Source organism: Sorghum bicolor, chromosome 2 (genome assembly GCF_000003195.3).
Source record: "Sorghum bicolor cultivar BTx623 chromosome 2, Sorghum_bicolor_NCBIv3, whole genome shotgun sequence".
Classification (NCBI taxonomy): domain Eukaryota; kingdom Viridiplantae; phylum Streptophyta; class Magnoliopsida; order Poales; family Poaceae; genus Sorghum; species Sorghum bicolor.
Genome location: NC_012871.2, coordinates 39325850 through 39344562, shown reverse-complemented (window position 1 = coordinate 39344562; position 18713 = coordinate 39325850). Strand labels below are relative to the sequence as shown.

General features: G+C 45.1%; 1 long non-coding RNA gene across 1 annotated transcript; it reads left to right on the top strand.

Moving 5' to 3' along the window:
• On the top strand, window positions 5024-13795 carry LOC110433116. Its single transcript, XR_002450515.1, has 4 exons — window positions 5024-5255; window positions 5374-5401; window positions 8071-8072; window positions 13785-13795. It is a non-coding gene; the product is annotated as an uncharacterized LOC110433116 (long non-coding RNA).

The following is an 18713-nucleotide window of genomic DNA, read 5'->3' as shown; positions in this document are numbered from 1 at the left end:
GTGTAGGTGGCAGGGTAGTGACAGCCTTGTCATCCCTGGTATTCCCCCACGATCAGGTATTTCGGTAGGAGTTCTATAAAGTCCCTATCGGCTGGATGTCCAGCTGCGGGGATCTCCCTAGAGCCTCAGACTTAGTTCTAACTCTAGTTATATTGATTAGATGTTCTACTAACAATTCTTTGCATAGTTATATAAGATCAATGCCAACTCAAGTAGTTGTTCTTTATTTCTTTTATTTCCTTATTTTCTCTTCATTCCTTGAGGTTGCCCCGATGAGTGTGTCCACTATCCATATTTTTAAGAGCCTGCCGTGACCCCTGATTAGACAATGTCTACCTATGCATCTCAATAAGTGATCATGCTACAAACCAAGCTAGATGCATTTGTTACGCCCTCCTACGGGATTAAATACGAAAACCCTTGAATACTCATAGGTTTAAATGCTACAATGATAGTTCTGTTCGCTTGCAGTTTTATTCTTTATATTCATGAACTATTGATTGGCGTACCTAAGTACCGTTACTTAAGATGTAAACTCTGTCATTTATCTGGCGCTGTGCTACAGCGTCGCATATTGTTAGTAAGGATGGTTAGGATGGCCAATCCGGCATTCCTAATTATTGTTACGAGACTGCACTGCTAAGGCCGGCGCCGTTAAAGGCCTTGGGTTATCTCTGTGACGTAACAATAGTTATGGTATACTAACACCTAACATTTCTGGTGCCATTGCTAATGATGGATTTATAGTCTATCTTTAGTAGTGATGCTAAGAAATGCCAACAAGCATTTCTGGCGCCGTAGCCAGGGAGGGCAAAGAACAATGCTGTTGACACCGTTTTTGGACATGTACCCAGGATCGGTAGAGTGTAGATCGGCAAGATAGGACAACAGTAGCTGCTCTACAGGAGAGTTGCCGATGAGGGTGGTTGCCGATGAAGGGACAGCTGAATGTGACTAAGTCCATGGGTGGTAATGTGTTTATGCCGATGGTCAACATTAACCGGTGCCGATGGCTACGATGAGGGGTCTGCCGATGACTCGGGAGAAGAACCTAAAGGTTGCCGATTGGCCTGCGGTGGTGTCCTAGTTTGTCATGGTAGGATAGTTTTATGTTTTCCTTAGTTGTTTAAATCGTTTTGTATATGGAGTCTGTTTAATTTGGAATTCGAACTCTAGACGTGTCTGGTTGTAGCTCTTTGAGCAGGGTATATATGTAGACCCTAGGGCCTTGTAATCGACATCTATCAATCAATCAAACACAAGTTTTTACTCATATTCCAGCATCTACTTTTTCGACGACTTCGTCATATTTTCCTTTTTATTACGAGTTCTTAAGAGTTCGTCGACTTAAGCTCAGCGTATTCTCGAGTTCCGCGTGAATACCTCTTGGCCGTGGCATCCGGGCGCATCGCTGTTGTCGGGACCAAAGTATTCGAGTTATCACCTTTGCCGATAGTAAGGTCAAATCGGCTGGCACGCCTTAACGTTTAAATTGGGTATTAGCCCTTTGTGTTTGTAGATCTAGCTTTTGCATCAACACATCTTTTGGCACGCCCAGTGGGACCAGATTCAAGATCAGGATCAACATGTCGACTACCGAGTTCGACTTGGAGAACATCATCCCCGTGACAGAAGCTAGCCTCAAAGATGAGCAGAAGCAAGCTATTGCGAAGGCTATGGAGGATTACAAGCAACAATGTCTCAAGGCCTTCAGTATAAACAGGAGTGGCGAAGTGATCTAGAAAGAAGCACTGCCGGCACCTCGGCAGGTTACCTTTGACGCCAATCCTGGTAAACTCCAAGAGATGGTCGATAGCACTATCAACCGTGCCTTGATCAACCAAGCTGGTGTGCTGTCCAATACGGTTTTCAATGCCATGGCTAGAACTTTCAAAGAAGGACAATTGCCACCGAATTATGTGGGCCCTGTCTATCATCAGCCAGGATCGCCAGTGGTTATGGCTCCATTGGCTGCTACGGCCGCTGCAGGCACAGAAACTACTGCTCCTCCAAGCACGCTAGGAGTCTCTAATGCGCAATCCCGCCGATGCCATCCAATCCATCGACATCAGATGAGTCGATCAAGCTTTCTACAGATCTACTGGCATTGACAATGTCGGGATCCGCTCCTCCTAATTGGTGGGGTTTTGGTATGCCCCCGAAATATTTGTTGAAGACACCTAGCACATCTCAGGCGGATGATATGAGAGGCAAGGCTCCTATGGCATCGGCACCTCCAAATATGCCGATGAATCAGAGTCCCCAGTATACTACAACTATTACTGCAAGACCTTAAACTGGAAATTCTCAAGCTCCAACGTTCCAGATGCCCAATGCATCAGCAGATTCAATGCCGACGCAACAGAGGTTTATGACTCAGCCAGGGTATGTCAATTCAATGATGATGCCCAATTACCAGTCATCGGCAGGACCTGTGCCGATGAATGCTAATAGTGGATGGCTTGGGCAGCAAGTTTTTCCACAAATGCCCCAACAGAATCATCAGGCTACAGGGTTTCAACAAGGCCAGATCTACCCTAGGTTCCAGAATCAGGGATTGCCGAACCAGCCAATGAATCTTGGGCAGCAGATCGGCGGGCAACAGTTTGGCGGTCAACAGATTGGTGGTCAGCAGGTTGGTGGCCAAATGATTAACCCAATGTTCCATGCAGATCGTGCACCACACAGACACGTGGAAGCTTACCAATAGGTGCCCGATCCACAACCGCCTCATCGGCAAGATGCTGATGCTTATTGGGCCGATAAGATTGCTGAAGTAATGAGATATCAGTTTGGGATAAAACCTAAAGTCAATACCTATTCTTATCGGACGTCGTATCCTCCTGCATATGATTTAATCCCGCTTCCAAATCGGTACAAAGTGCCGGATTTTACTAAGTTTTCTAGGCAGGATGATGCATCGACCATGGAGCATGTCAACAGGTTCATCATCCAATGTGGAGAAGCTGCTAACAGGGACGAGTTAAGGGTTCGGTTGTTCTCATCATCATTGTCTAGTTCCGCATTCACCTGGTTTATATCATTACCTCCTAACTCAGTGATTACTTGGGCCAATCTAGAAAAACGGTTTCACAAATACTTCTTTTCTAGAGTCCATGAGAAGAAGATCACCGATTTGGTCAAATTGAAGCAATGCAATGATGAATCGGTTGAAAGTTTTGTACAGAGGATACGGGAAGTCAAGAACAAATGCTATAGTCTGGTTTAGGATGATCGACAGCTAGCCGATTTGGCTTTCCAGGGTTTGTTGCCACATATTAGGGACAAGTATGCATCTCAAGAATTTGAAAGCTTAAGTCATTTGGTGCAGAGAATTTTTGATCAAGATATCAAGCCTTTTGAGCCCAAGAGAGCATGGAACAAAAAGGTATCATTTGTGGATGAAGCAGCAAGCTCAGATTCTGATAAGGAACCAGTCATCGGCTTGGCAGAGTGGGTAAAAAATAAAAAGCCGATGTCTTGCCCCTTTGGGCACAAAGAGCCGGAGAAGTTCGCATTTGACATCACCAAAGCCGATAGGATATTTGACTTTCTACTTCAGGAAGGTCAGATCAAATTGTCACCCAATCATGTAATCCCATTAGCTGAAGAACTAAAGAAGATGAAGTACTGTAAATGGCACAATGCAACTTCTCACAGCACCAATGAGTGCAAAGTTTTCAGACAACAGTTGCAATCGGCTATAGAATCTGGGAGAATCAAATTTGACAGCTCTAAGACTCAGAAGCCGATGAAGATTGATCAACGTCCTTTCCCAACAAACATGCTGGATGCTAAGGGAAAAGCCAAGGTCTTAACATCGGAAGCAGCTGAAAGAAGTGCATCGGTGGATCCTCAGCATCAGGTCACTACTGCCGATGCAAAAGGAAAAGGCTTGATCTAGGAGGGAACTAACTCGGGAAGGCCTCCCCGATCTGGTATTATAATAACTCACAGAAGACCTCGCGAGACTTGGTAGCAACGTGAGGATCGGTATCGGCGCTAGCAAGAAGATTATCATCGGGAAGAAGAAAGACGCCGACAAGAGTGGAATCGGCACAGGGATCACTAGAATTGCCCGTTCTTCATTCATTGTTGGGAGGAAAATATCAAGCTTCCTACTGTCAGAGACTGCCCGGAATGTAACGGTTATGATCGGTATGACAGATCAAATCGGCAGTATCACAACAATAACCGCCGGTTTGATGGGCCGATTAGGGGAAGAGCGTCGGTTCATGATCGGCTGGGGGGCAGGCTTAGCATGCATGATAGGCTTGGTGACCGTGTTGAATACTTTCCCAGGAACCAAGAAGAACCGGAGGAAATGGCAAATGCACGGGTTCTCAATGAGTTCATATTTTGCAGGGATGCCAATACTTATCGGATGGAGTCAAGGGAAAATCGTCACCCACACTACACCACAACACTTTTATAGCGTCAGACATCTGACGCAAAATCTTTTTTTTGTAGTTAGATGATCTGACGCTAAACATCGCCTAGAGACCATCTGAATTTAGCGTGCTATTGTCTGACGCTGTAGGTATTTATATTCAGAGTCTTACTATCTGACGCGAAAACAAGGTACACCGTCCACCTCTCTGACGCGAAAAATAATGGGCCCCACCCTCGCTTGCCTGCCCGCGCTCAGTTTTCTTTAGAAACACTAGTACAAAGAAGCTCTAAGCTGGCGCTGAAATTTAATTTTTACAGGTGTAAAAATAAATTGGCGGGCCCAACTCAAAAACTGCCCGTAGAAATCATGTATTTCTACGGGTGGTTCTCCTAAGTAACCGCCTGTAAAAATCATATTTCTATAAGTTGGACTTGATGCGAATTTCTACTCAATCAATCATCATAACTTTAACGCAACATAATGCATGCCATCACTTTATGCCTTTCTTTTTTTTGAAAAAAGTAACAACACTACCCTGAACAAGGCACTGCGATTAATCACGATCGTTGAGGTAACGTGACAGGGCTGAGATAAAACCCAAAGCACATGAATCAAAAAAAAAAGAAAACCCAAAGCACAGGACGCAGGTAGACCACTGCAGCAAAAACCGCGTCCGCGTACAATAGCGAGCGTCCAACTCCAACCCACCACCGCTTCCCCCGTTCCCCACCCCGACCGACTGCTCCTCCTCCCCCGCGCCATCCTCAAGGCATCGCCGGCGCCGCAACTTCGCCGAGGAGGAAGCCCGCACCCCAGCCCCGATCCGATGGCCAACAGCAACCTCCCGCGGCGGATCATCAAGGTGCGCGCCCGATCTGACCACCCCGGAGCAGATCTCTCGCCCGCATCCGATCCGATTCGTTGTGCCCTCGCTTGTTTTGTCTGACCTCTTTTTGGTTGCCATGGTTGGATCTATGCAGGAGACGCAGCGGCTGCTCAGCGAGCCAGGTTGGCGTGCTCTCTTGTCTCGCGGTTTCGGTGGATTATCCAGTGGGCCTTTTTGATTAAATCTTTGATCTACGCCGCCGCAGGAGGAGGGAGGCGGCGCTGTGGCCGTTCCTTGCCCGCGAGCGCCCAGATCCATCCCGCGGTGAGTCAGTCCCCAGTCCCCACGCCAGCTCCTCTGCCTGTCTGTGATGAATGTCATTCAACGGGGGCTGCACGCTGCCTGCGGTGGGCGGTGCTAGTCCGGGCTCGCTAAATTTCCGGATTTTGCGGAGGCGTTCGGTCGGAATGAGAGCCTGGGACTGCCGCTGATGATTCTGATGAGATTTGGTCAGTCCACTTGTACTAAAACAGGTGGAAATGGTCGCAGTTTCCGTCTTCAAGTGGTTATTTTTCCTTAAGAGGAGGTGATTATTATTTTTACAGATTTTAGTGAGGAATAAAACATGGGCATGCTTACATGTGTGATGTTATTAACTCCACTCAATTGATTATACTTTCTGCCTGAGATTGAGATCTAAGTTTACTTACATTTCTAGTTATAATGTTCTTATCCTTATTATTGTCGCCAAAATATTAAATTTGTTCTTGTCACCACTGGTTTTTAAATGCAGTTAGAAACTTGCAACACAATATAATCTTCTACTTATTCCGGTCAACAGTTGTGAATAGGTTTATATCGGGCATAAATTTGTAAAACCATGCTACCTCACTCTGACAAAGGACTGTAACTTAGTGCTTGCAAGGGAAGGAGCATAGAAATGATCCAAAGAATATTGTTTATGGAAGTAACTTGATAGGTTCTGTTAGTATGTTACATGCTAGCTAATCTGTTTGTATCAGACATTTATAACGACTCCACATTTATTTGTATTTCCTAGCTTTGTCTAGAATCTTACGTTTATCATTGCTTTGATGCTTGTTTTGTACTATATAGTATTAATTTATCTTTTCCTCCTTACAGGATATATATATACCAATCAATGGTCCTGTGATATCGAGCTTCAGTTGATGCCCAGTGCTGCTAGGTAGAGGCCTTTGCACTCGACTGATCTGCTAGCAAGCAGATTTCAGCTAGCAAGTAGAAGAGATATTCTTTTGAATAGATGATCGTACTCACACATTTACATTATTTTCTCTACTTGCCTAATTACATATTACATTATTCAGGAAGTGTGGAGCACAAGTGTTTGGCTTAAGTTCATAGAAAATGGTTCTCCACAACCTGGTGGATGTGCTTTTGGGTTTTTATTTCCTATTGTATGCACCAACCTTAGTATTATATATCAAACACAAACTACTATATAAATCTCGCTGGTGTGCATTCATGTAAGCTTTTGTTGGATAATGTAGTATGCAAGACAAGATTGTATGTTTGACTTTTTGGATAATGTAGTGTGATGTAATGTGCAAGTTAAGATATTGTATGGTACAATATATATGTATCGACCTCCATATCATGTGTGACCTTATATCTTTGTGTGTAATGAAAATTGAGCTTGAACGTGGGTTTGATGTGCTAAATATTTTTATTTTTTATTTTTTTGGTATTCAAATTGTGCCGTTGAACAATCTGACGCTATATATATGTAGATCATTGGATGATCTGACGGTATATGTTTGGCCAGTGAGTGTCTGACACTAAACATTGCCATGAGACTATCTGACGCTAAAAAATTACACAGCAACAGACTATCTGACGCTAAAAGTCTGGTCTGACACTATATGTTTTTAGCGTCAGCACTTACTGCGTTTGCAGAAGTCTGACGCTATATGTTTTTAGCGTCAGACCGCATGACGTTGTAGCGGCTTTCAGCGTCAGATCATGCGACGCCAAATCTGGTGTTGTGGTGTAGTGCCATCGGTAAAGCAGCAATATCTTCCCCCATGGTGTCCAGAAGGGTTGACTAGGACACAGAAAAGGAGGCTGCAACGTGAAAGACAAGAAGAGTTGAACAAGGGCGAAAACTCTGGCCAATCTAGGGATCAGCAACAATCAGATCCTAAGGGAAAAGGTCCATCGACAGATGTTAACATGGTATTTATGTTGCCGATGGAATTCCTTGCGCCGTCCAGTGATGATGAGTTGGAGTTTTCCGACCAAATAGCTCAGTTGGCTCTGGATCCGATGAAATCCATCTTCGAAAAGCCTGTCGATGATGAGAGACAACATCTTAAGGCTCTGTTTGTCAAAGGGAGAGTGGATGGTCAGCCGATGACCAAGATTTTAGTTGATGGTGGAGCTGCTGTCAATATCATGCCATACGCAGTGTATCGGAAGCTTGGAAAAGGGGATCAGGATTTGACCAAGACCGATATGATGCTTAAAGACTTTGAAGGGAATGTGTCTCCGGTCAAGGGAGCCATATGCGTTGAATTGACCATCGGCAGTAAAACCTTGCCGACAACCTTCTTCATGATCAGTGGAAAGGGTGCTTATAACTTACTGTTGGGAAGAGATTGGATTCATGCCAATTGTTGCATCCCGTCTACAATGCACCAGTGCTTGGTCCAGTGGGTAGGTGACAAGATTGAGATTGTCCCGGGGGATTCTTCTTATGTCATCGCATCGGCAGAGGCAGACACCTACGAAAGAACTAGGTGTATTTCAGGAGAAGTTTGGGAAAAGGATTTTCTCAAAGTTGCCAATTATGAAATTCCACCGATCCAAGCAGTCGGTTCTGATGAAGGTTTTTAATGGATAGGTTCGCCGATGATGGAAAAATAGGCCAGGGATTCACATCGACCGATGATTTGGTAGAAGTAGATATAGGTAGTGGTGATAAGCCTAGACCTACTTTTGTTAGTGCTAAGTTAAATTCTGAGTGTGAGCAACAGTTAGCTGATTTGTTAAAGGAATATAAAGATTGCTTTGCTTGGGATTATACTGAGATGCCTGGTTTAGACCGATCAATTGTTGAACATCGGTTGCCTATCAAGTCTGGATTTCGGCCACATCAATAGCCAGCTCGCCGATGTAATCCTAATATTCTTCCTGATATTAAAGCTAAAATAACCAAACTTATTGAAGCCAAATTTATTCGGCAATGTCGGTATGCCGAGTGGATTTCCAATGTTGTTCCGGTTTACAAGAAGAATGGGAAGCTTTGGGTCTGCATTGATTTCAGAAATCTTAATAAAGCTACACCAATGGATGGCTACCCAATGCCAGTTGCCGATCTACTAGTTGATGCTACGGCTGGGCATCGGATTATCAGCTTTATGGATGGCAGTGCAGGATACAATCAAATATTCATGGCTGAAGAAGATTTTCCAAAGACTGCATTTAGATGTCGTGGTCATGTTGGGTTGTTTGAGTGGATAGTCATGACCTTTGGCTTGAAGAATGTTGGTGCTACTTATCAGAGGGCTATGAATTTTATATTTCATGAGTTCATCGGCAAGCTGGTAGAGATTTATATTTGATGATGTGGTGGTTAAGTCTGGAGACTTCACAAAGCATCTTGCCAATTTGCTAAAGGTGTTGGAATGCACAAGGAAACATGGTTTGTAGATGAATCCCAATAAGTGTGCATTTGGTGTATCGGCAGACAGTTTCTTGGTTTCATGGTGCATCAGAGGGGAATTGAAATTAGTCGGAGATCCATTGATGCTATCAACAAAATAGTTGCTCCTACCAACAAGACTGAGCTCCAGTCCTTGATCGGCAAGGTAAATTTTATCAGGAGATTTATATCTAATTTGTCTGGTAAAATTTGTGCTTTCAGTCCATTACTTAAGTTGGAAGCCGATCAAGAATTTGTTTGAGGGAAAGAACAATAGTTGGCCTTAGATGAAATCAAGAATTATTTGGTAAATCCTCCAGTTCTGATTCCACCTCGGCAAGGAAAGCCCTTCAGATTATATTTGTCTACCGATGGGATGGTCATCGGTTTGGCTTTAATTCAAGAATTTGAAGGGAAGGAACGTGTGATTTACTATTTAAGCAGAAGGTTGATTGATGCTGAGACCAGGTATTCGGCTATTGAGCAACTGTGCTTATGCTTGTACTTCTCTTATATTAAGTTAAGGCATTATTTGCTATCGGCCGAATGCACTGTTATTTGCAAAGATGATGTGGTCCGATACATGCTATCTATGTCGATCATGAGTGGCAGGATCGGTAAGTGGATTTTGGCATTGTCAGAATTCGATCTGCGTTACGAATCGGCTAAAGCGGTTAAAGGACAGATTATGGCCGATTTTGTGACTCAGCATTGTGGTGCAGTGGAGACTGTGGAGATTGTACCTTGGACGCTCTTCTTTGATGGATCCACGTGTGATCGGGGGGCAGGAATCGATATAGTGTTAATTTCCCCTCGGGGAAGGAAATATGAGTTCTCCTTGCCGATTGTTGCCACGTCTACAAATAATCAGGCCGAGTATCAAGCTTTGATAACGGGGTTGGAATTATTAAGGGAGGTTCATGTTGATGCTGTTGAAATCTTCGGGGATTCTATGCTGGTTATAAATCAATTGGCTGGCAGCTATGAATGCCGAAGCGAGGTTTTGATAATTGATCACGAAAGGAGTATGCAACTGTTAAAGGAATTCAAGGATTTCCGATTAGAGTATATTCCTCGGTTGCATAATGAAGAGGCCAATCGGTTGGCTCAGCATGCCTCGGGATATCAGCTCATGGCAAACGTAATATCGGCTGTCAGTGCCGATGATTGGAGAAAAGAGATCATTGATTATTTAAAGGATCCGTCCAAGAAAGTTGAGAGACGTGTTCGGTTTCAAGCTACCAAGTATGTGCTCCTTGAAGACGAGTTATATTACCGAACTATTGATGGAATTCTTCTCAGATGTTTCGGTGATGATGAGGCTAAGAATTTGGTGGGAGAAATCCATGAAGGAGTATGTGGAGCACATTAGTCGGCTTTTAAGATGAAGTGGATGATTAGAAGAAATGGGTATTATTGGCTGACTATACTTGAGGATTGCTTTAAGTATTTCAAAGGGTGTCAAGGATGTCAGAAATTTGGCAATGTTCAAAGAGCGCCCGCATCGGCCATGAATCCTATCATCAAGCCTTGGCCGTTCCGAGGATGGGCTATCGATTTGATCGGCCAGATATATCCGCTATCCAGCAAAGTGCATAAGTTTATTTTGGTTGCCACCGATTATTTCACTAAATGGGTTGAAGCTATTCCGCTAAACAAAGTTACATCGGCCAATATGATTGATTTTGTGAAAGAGCATATTATTTACCGATTTGGAATTCCTCAAACAATTACTACCGATCAGGGTACTATGTTCACATCGGGGGAGTTTGATGAATTTGCAATCGGTATGGGAATTAAAGTATTAAACTCTTCTCCTTATTATGCTCAAGCTAATGGGCAGGCCGAGGCGTCTAACAAAGGGATTATCAAGCTTATTAAACAGAAGATTGAAGAAAACCCTAGGAGGTGGCACACATTGTTAAATGAGGCTTTATGGTCATACCGGATGGCTTGTCATGGACCGACTAAGGTTTCACCTTATCAGTTAGTATATGGGCATGATGCAGTGTTACCTTGGGAAATTAAGACTGGGTCTAGGCGACTATCTTTTCAAGATCAACTGGCTGCCGATGATTATGCTACTTTGATGACAGACGAGTTGGATGATCTAGCAGGACATCGGCTAAGGGCTTTGATGAGTATAGAAGAGAATAAGAAGAGAGTTGCCAGATGGTATGATAAGAAGGTAAAGGCTAAGGAGTTTGCTGATGGAGACTTAGTATGGAAACTAATCTTACCGATCGGGACTAAATGTTCAAAATTTGGGAAGTGGTCTCCCAATTGGGAGGGTCCCTATCGGATAAGTCGATCGGCTCCTTGTAACGCTTATATTTTAGAGACTCTTGAAGGAGTAGAATTTCCTAGAGCATTAAATGGCAAATATCTAAAGAAATACTACCCAAGCATATGGGTCGATGCATAAGAGTTTAAGTGCCGATAACATTCCTATCGGCTGGATTAAACTGTATCTGGAGCTAGACTTAATGTTTAAAAGTGCCGATAACAGTCCTATCGGCCAGACCAAAACATTAGGAGTGTTCAAAAGGAGAGAGCAGAGTATGTCGCCGATGAAGAGTTCATATATTCAGTAGTGCCTGGATTGCCGATATGGCGCGTAGACGGATCTGGTTGGCTTCTTCTATCTCCTTCACGTCGTCATCGGCAGAGCCCTCCACCGGCTTCAGCCTCTTCTTCATCTGCAACGCTTTGCGGCCATGGACGTTTCGCTCTTGTTCAAGGAGTTTGATCGTCTCAGGCAGCTGGTTCTCCTCTTGTTGAGCTTGGGACAAGGCTTCTTCTACTTGCTTGAGTTCTGCCAGCAGGGCTTCTCTTTTTGCCGACAGATCAGAGATCTTGTGCTTTAGTGCATCTCCTGACGACTTTAAGATGCCGATGCTCTTGTGCTTCTCATCAGTAAGGAGCTTCACTTTCATCATCTCTTCAAAAAGCTGAGCCTGGGCAGCTCTGTCGGCGAGACGCTGAGTAGCCTTTTGATATTGCAGCTAACGGCTCTCTAGATGTGTGGCTTGAAAAAGGGTTTCTTCAGCATCGGCAGGAATTTGGCCTCTGAGGATCTTGAACAAAGCCTTGGCTGGATCAGAGTCATCAACTAGTTGGGCCGTTTCTTGATGAAGGAGGGCCGATAACTCTTATAATTTCGCCCTGATTTCTGCCGATGTGATTCCAACTGCTCGAGAAGAACTTGCCTCCTCACCTTCATCTTCAGAGATGTCGATGGCAAAGGAGAACAGACTGTCAGGAGAGTCCTGTTCCTGAAAAGAAATGAAATAAGTCATTCCACGGTCAAGTATTGATGAATAATACAGATAGAGATTGGGTGACTTACTTGCTTCAGGGAGATTTCTCGCCTCTGACTAGAAGATGCTGATGGAACCACAGATCGGCTAAAAGTTGACGATGGGACTATGTCAGCTGAAAGAATAACAGAAATAATTATAAGATAGAGAAAGTATGTTCATCAGCAATGATTTCATAAAAGGTGTGTTACCTTGAGGGGGAGCAGTACTTGTTTGGATGGAAGAAACTACCGATGCTATAATTGAACTTGCTGGATCGGCAGTTTGCTCATGCACGTCAGCCGATGTGTCTTCCGGCTGAGGTACTTCTGGCTGGGGCTCTTGTAACAGCCTAGGTGTTAAGCATGCACTTAGTCTTATCAAAACATTCATAAGCATTCTCATCAAGCATAGCATACATGAGCATGTCATCCATCCAAAGTGTGATTTTATGTGCTTTATTTTATGTGATTTAAATGTGTTAAAAATATGATGCTTGCTTCTAAAATTGTAAAATATTCAAATTAGGTTGAATTGTGTGCAAGAAGATTTAAGAGTATTTTTGTGCTATTTTTGGAGTCATAGGATTTGAGAAATGGAATTTATACAAAAATCTCCAAAATGAATTTATTTGAAAACCTAGAACTAGTTTTAATCTGTAATTCAAATTCTATTTGGAATTTGGTCTTGCTTATTAAAACAAAGTTGTAGGGTTTTTGTTTTCGGACAACCTTGCTTTTGGGAGAAAAAGGTGAAAGTGATTTTTACATAGTCCAAATGAATTTGGAAAGAATTTGAGAAAAGAATTTCAAAAAAAAAAGAAAAGGGACAGGCGCTGCTGGGCCGGCCCGCCTCCCTTTCGGCCCAGCCAGCAGCCCGGCCTGCCTCCCCCCTCCCCTCTCTCTCTCCCGCGTGCGGCGCCTGCCTTGCCCCATTCCGCGGCGGCCACGTGGCGGCCGTACGCCGGCGTTGGGCGCGCCGCGCCTGACCACCCCCCACCTGGTCGGGACGCCGCCCCACGCCCCCAGACCACTCCACTCGTTCTGTCGCCCGCGCCCTCTCCATCCTTCCTCCGTCCGCGTGCACAGCCGCAGTAGCCGCAGCTCCGCCCGCGCCATTGCCGGAAGAAGCTCCGCCGCTCGCCGCCGATCGCACCAGAGCTCCAACCTCGACACCAAGGACACCAGCGCACTCGCCGTCGCCGCGGTAAGCCCCTGCATACGCTCTACCGAGGTGAGAAGCAGTCGTGCGCCGTGAATCGCTCGCCGGAGTTGCTCCGACCTCGCCGAAGAGCTCCGCCACGACGGATCTTGCGATATCCTGCCTCTTTTCGCTCGTTCGTTGGTGCGCTAGGTCGGTAGTGAGGTGAAGAAGCTCGGAGGGACATTTGCGCACGCTCTACCGCACCGGAGCGGCCTGGCCACGGCGAGCAGCGTCGCCGTGCCGCCATGCATGCTCGTCGGAGGTGTTCCGGTCATCCTCCGGCCGATCCAAGGGCACCCCTGGGTGCGCCTCGCTGTGGGGAGCACGCTGGTGCTCACCCCGTGGCCGGAGACCCCGCCGTCGGCGAGAGCCGGCCAGCCGGAGATCGGCCGGTGTGTTGCATGGCTGACCCGTGGGGTCAAGGCCCTGGATCCCACCTGTCAGTGCCTCTGCGGGTGTGGATCTGGGTGAGTTTAGTGTTTTTCGTCGGTTTTCTTAAATAAAGTTTTTCCAGAAATCGGTTTAAATCTTGTAAAATCTATATCTTGAGTTGTATGGTTCCAAAATTGGTGAAACAAATTTTGGTGTGCTCTCTGTTCTCAGATCTACAGCTTGATGTAATTGCATGTCATATTTGAACACTTTTTCTGGACAGAAATAATTAATCCATGTTTTTGCTGGAATTGGAAAATGCATAGTAATTAAAATATGACTCAGAAAAATGTGAAACTTGTTTTGCTAGCTCTGCATGTATGTTTAGTCACTTGGAAAATATTGCTACACATTATTTAGTGTATGAATGAATTTGTGGTAATTTAAATGCTTGCATGGCAATGGTTTATGATTTTTAATAAATATTTGGATAATGCAATTAATCTGGAAATTTTTGTAGGTGTTTCTTATGATACTGAGCAAATTATAAAAATATGAAATCTGCTGTTTGACACTTATACCAAAGTAGAGTATTTTATTTGCCTTTAGGAATTAATCTTGTGATTTTTTAGCTCAAAATAAGTGTCCAAAAATTATGAAAAATTTATGGTGGACTTTATGTTTGACTGGTAGTCTCCTATAATTTTTGTGGAATTTATTGATAAACAGAAATGCATGCTAATTTTAATAGGTCTAAAAATGACTAAAAAATGATGAATTGTTATATATGGGTTAAATAGAATAAAAGGGGGTTTGGTGTATCTTTGAAGCATCTTGTGAGTTTGCTGGTTATACTTGGGGACAATTTGTAGAAAAGAAGGAATTAGATGCTTAGTGTGTTTACATGCTCTTGGATGATGTTGACTACCTTGTAGATGACCATCTAAACCATCTATGCACCATGTCATAGTCATCTGGTATTCTCTCGCATGAGCATTGCACCCCGGGCATCTCGCACTCCACTCATGAGCACACATGCATCATACAGGCTCGCAGGAGAACGAGGTGGGACCCGAGGAGTAGGAGGAAGTGCAGGAGCAGGAACCTCTGGAGTGTCGGAACCCGGAGAGGAGCTACAGGAGTGCCCGGATCATAAGTCGAGCACGTTCGAGAAAGACAGGCCCCGGAGCATTCTAAGCCTCCCTATTCTCGCTAACTTAAATAATATATTATGCTTGTTCTACTATGTTGCATTTAAGTTGTAGGGAATTGCTTGATACCGTTGATGCATAAGTACTACTTGCTATCACTACTCGTTGATCTACCTTGTCCTATGTAGATAGGCACGGAGTCTATGCTTAGCCTGCTTAGTCCGGTAAAAGTCGGGTGATTTCCTGTCACCTGCGAGATATAGGTGGATACCTGCTTGATTAAGCAGTGATTGCTTTGGTAGAGAATGACTAAGTGTGGAATAGAATTTGAGACTGGGCAGGGTCTTATGGTGGGTTGACTATAGTGCCCCTGCCTGTGTCGATTAAGGACCGATCGTTGACGGCCCTCTTGTCATGTTGAACGCATGCCCCACATTTAGCTGGAAGGATAAGTCGTTCCGACCGCGAAGCCTGAGCACTATCTGGGCCGGGAATCAGCCCGATGTACGCGTTGTATTGGTGATGGTTGAGGAGAACGACGAGGGCGCGGCGCGCAACCTTGGTATACCTTGGATACCTCGGTCGCCGGAAGGGTCCTCGGGTACGGGCGGTGCCTGTCGAACCCACGAATTGGTCCTGGATAGTGCAACACGGTGATCTGTAGCTCACTTGATCAGTGAGTGTGGTTTGTGTGGGGAATAACTCGCCAGCTGGTTAGAAATCAATTCAAATCGCCATCGCTCCTGGATAGTGAGCACTTGACATGAGCCCTGTCCTTGTAGTAAGGACTATGGAACACTTGGGTTATAATGATAAATGATTTCATGATTGCTATGATGAGGTACCATCATATTATTATATTTGTTTGCCATAGTGCAGGTGCAAACCTAGATAATAGGTAATGATACTTTCAACTTGAGCTAATTAAAAGAAGGAGGATTCCTATAGGACATGTTTAATAGAATAGTGCTTTTATGCAAAAGTCGTCAGCTACCCCCACTATATAGCCTTCATGATCCTTGGAGAGTCTTTGTTTTTGAGTTTATGACGGGTAAGTCTAGCTGAGTACATTCTCGTACTCAGGGTTCTATTCCCATGTTGTTTTGCAGATGGTCAAATGTATTATGGTTATTGCATCCTCTGCCTGTACCCAGCTATGGGCGATGACTAGACCAAGGGCGATGGTCACTCCGCCTTCTCTTTTGCTTTTGTGGGAATGACCAAACTATGGCACTGTATCAAACTGAACTTGTCTGTGTTTACTTTCAAACTATGAAGCTTCCGCTACTTATGAACTTGGTTTGTAATAACTTTAAGCACTCCGATGTTTTCGATGAATGTTTTCGAACTGGATGTAACTGTGAATGGTGACCGCTGAACTTATTACGATCTTGGCTGTATGTACGATATGTGGGTTCAAATCCTTTGAGATTTCACGGACTACCGGGATTATATGGGCTTAAGCTGGATGGTTTGACTATGCAAATGGTCGCTATTAGGCTTAATCTCTTATAATTTGGGCGGTTTTGTTACAGCTGGCATCGGAGCAAGGTTTAGCGAGTTACTGTTCATAAGTACGTTCTAAACGGAACTTAAACCGGTTTAATAAAAGATTTTTAATAATTAAGGATAATCAAGGTGTCAAACTAAGTTCTTGGAAAACTATCTAAGTGTGCCATGGTCATATCCTTTATGCCCAGCTAAGGACTCTAAGGTGGCTAGTAAGTACTGACTTGGGGGTTAATGCATCATATTTCTATTTCATCGCTCATACGGCGTGCAATAGTATGAGTACCATTCATTTGAGTGGTAATGTATGGATCAATTTTTCCTCTACGCCTCGGTAAGTAGGAGCTGTGAGAGCATGATCGGATACATTGCCGGTCTAGGGGAGTGTTGTTAGGTGCTGAGTCATGCATAAATGTTTTGGTGTGCTTGGGAACAGTACCGCATGTTGGGAGATTCCGTCCTCAGAGGCGATGCCGTCACTAGGGCGATGATGTGGGTAGTAACGCGTCATATGCATGGATGGGGTGTCTGTGTATGTGGGGTGTATTGCTTTAAATTCTTGTTATGCATAATCATACTGGGGTTGGGCTGAAATGAATTTTCTGCAGGTACACTAACCACGTTCCCGCTTAGAACGCTAGTTACGTTATGAGAGAACGCTGTGTGCCACCGCATATACCGCTTAGTGTAACTTTTGTTTCCAAGTTTGCGAGATCGTAAGTCTGTGCATGCATCATGTTCATTTCATATCATTGCTTACTTTCCCCCTTAATTTAATCTGTCCCAATTCTAAATAAAAAATTGAAGATAATCCTCGATCTTACCCAAGGTATTCCATCTGCAGCAGATGGCACGCACTAGGCTCACCGCTCGCAAGTCCACTGGTGGGCTGGCCCCTCACCATCCGTTGGCAGCCTGGAGCTTGCGTCATAAGAGCAAGTTCCTAGAGGAGTTTGGGATGCCCACTTTGCTATGGAGGGTGCTCAGTTCGATGGGGTATCCCGAAGGAAGGGAACCTCGCTACTATTGGGACAAGGAGTAGCTTGGTGACCGCACCCTGGTGGGGATCGAGGTAGTGGTCCCTACCAGTGGAGGTGACCCCGCCTGGGGCGGCTGGGTGTACGAGTCCCGAGGTGCCACGCCTTTCCATGGTGCCAGCCGGGCAGCTTTCACAGTTCTGAGGGACCTCATGGAGAGGTTTCCATAGGAGCTGGCCCACGCCTTCGCTGGGGTGTTTCCCTAGGGTGACCCTTACACTTTGGTGTGGGATCTGTCCGAGGTGAACGCTCTAGAGAGGAGTGCGGATGAGGACCAGCACAGTGACAGCGCAGCTATGCGTGCTATGTACGCTTTGATGAAGACCTATGGAGGCCTGGAGCGTTGTTTGGGCCGCTTGTTCGGGTCTCTTCTCACCATCCAGGATGAGAAGCGCCAGCTGCAGTGTGAGTTCGACACTGCAGTTGAGAGGCTACAGGCAGAGTTGGCCCGCGTGACCCGAGAGAGGGATCAGGCGGTCCAGAAGAACAGTGAGCTGAGCCAGGACCTGCTTGCAGTGAGAGAGCAGCGAGAGAGGGTGACTACTGCTCACAGGAACTGCGAGCGCATGCTAGTCCATGTGCTTGGTCAGAGGAATGAAGCTTGGCACGAGGACACTTTGAGGGCCCGACAGCTAGAGCTTGAGCAGCAGCTAGCTAATGCTGAGGAGTACAATGAGAACTTGTATGAGGAGATCCACCAGCTGTATAACCAGCTCCACCCTCACCACCTGCCTAGAGCAGCCGAGGTAGGCTCTGAGGACGAGATGGATGAGGATCCAGAGATAGGGGCAGCTGCTAGTGGAGATGAGGACGAGGAGGGCTCCGGCATGGACAGTGACCATAGCGAGTAGATACTAGGGCTCTAGAGCTAGTCCTTCTTCTTTCGTTGTTGACGTTGCATGTCCTGACTTGTACTTTTGGATCTGGGCCATGTAAAACTTTATGAGACGACGCTGAAAGTCTAGTGTATGTATGCTGGCAATTTTGGATGTATGCAAACATTGTTGCTTGAATGTTAAGTAATCGGTTAAGTGACGTTGCATGTGGATGACGAATTATTGTGCCTCTGTTGATTGTGCGAATTTATTTCCTCAGTAAATTCAGTACAGCATCATTCTACACATGTCTACCATTGATGGCAACTCCTAATGATTGATTATCATTGACGTATGCAGATGGTGCAAAGACGTGGCGGGGGTAACAGCAACCCTGGTCTTGGAGCAGGTACATCCGGAGGT